Source organism: Anas acuta, chromosome Z, assembly GCF_963932015.1.
Source record: "Anas acuta chromosome Z, bAnaAcu1.1, whole genome shotgun sequence".
NCBI classification, from domain to species: Eukaryota; Metazoa; Chordata; class Aves; order Anseriformes; family Anatidae; genus Anas; species Anas acuta.
Genome location: NC_089017.1, coordinates 77,615,006 through 77,616,360, shown reverse-complemented (window position 1 = coordinate 77,616,360; position 1,355 = coordinate 77,615,006). Strand labels below are relative to the sequence as shown.

At 40.5% G+C, this 1,355-nt stretch overlaps 1 pseudogene; it reads right to left on the bottom strand.

Annotated features, from left to right (window-relative positions):
- Positions 1–235: 235 nt before the first annotated feature.
- On the bottom strand, positions 236–338 carry LOC137848704 (U2 spliceosomal RNA; annotated as a pseudogene).
- Between the last annotated feature and the right edge of the window lie 1,017 nt (positions 339–1,355).

The window sequence follows — 1,355 nt, the reverse complement described above, 5'->3', positions numbered from 1 at the left end:
CTCCTCATCCGTCTCCTCATCCTGGTTCGGCGGTCTATAGCAGACCCCGACCAGGACACTAGCCTTGTTGTCCCTGCCGATCCTAACCCAAAGGGACTCGATCTTGTCATTCCTAGCCTCGAGTTCTACAACATCGAAAGACTCTCTAATATAGAGAGCCACACCGCCACCCCTTCTGTGCTGCCTGTCCCTTCTGAAGAGCCTATAGCCAGGCATTGCAGCACTCCAGTCATGAGACTGGTCCCACCACGTTTCCGTGATGGCAACCAAAAAATCAGATATTAAACTGATAAGAACAGATACTACACATGATCTTAGCCAAAAGGCCGAGAAGCGATTGATATTATTGATATTTTCTACCATGCTAATATCCTTATGAATTTCTGAAAGGCAAAATAGACTCAACCTAAAGATGTCTGGATGAACAACCGATTTCTTGCACTGGCTGAACTCCGTGCTTTGAAATGTTCTGATACCGGAGAGAAAACTTCCAGTGCATCGCTCAGCCAGGCTATAAAATAAGCGTGGGGGAATTGCTTTTCACAAACTTTGGAAGAAGTGAATCAGTTCCTGTCCCATTGGAATATAAATGACAAAAGCTGAGCTGACTACCTGTAGAGGAATTGTACCAAGGTGTTAGTGGTGATATTCTAACCTGGTAGAAGAGGCTTACAACATGAGGTGGACTCCGGCCTTAATGTGAATCTGAAAATTGTCCTTTGAAATTTATTTATTTTTTTATTCTACTGTATAGAACGAAGACTTGGGATAAAATCTTTCACATAACTGTAGCAGAAACAGACTTTTAAAATATGTGTTCTATTTAAAGTGGATAAATTTTGGAGTAAATATTGTTGGTTGTTTTTTTTTTTGTTTGTTTGTTTGTTTGTTTGTTTGTTTTTTCAGTTACAGGAAATACAGGAAATAATCTGAATAATCTACTTACAGGAGGAAACAGCTTGTCCAATTAAGTTTTGGCATTTACACCGTCCTTTACTAGAGGACTTCTATTGCCTTATAACTTATTCAGGCTAATTGTATTATGCTGCAGACCTGGCAAGCACTTTTCTTGCAGTCCTCATAGCAGTTGTGTTGCTGAAAATCACACCAAATGTTGATTAAAAAAATTTTTCTTGTTGTACTCCCAATCAACTTGCTAGCGGGCAGCCTAGGAAGAGGAAAGAACTTCTCCAGTATGGCCACTTACAAATATTAAGGACATGGTGGCTTACAGTAGACTACAGAAAGTTGAATGCAGCTACTAAACCATTGACTGCCACAGCACCCAGTCTGTCTGACATACCTAATCTGCTTAAGACAGCAGGATTTAAATGATGGCTGTCGTTGGTGTTAGA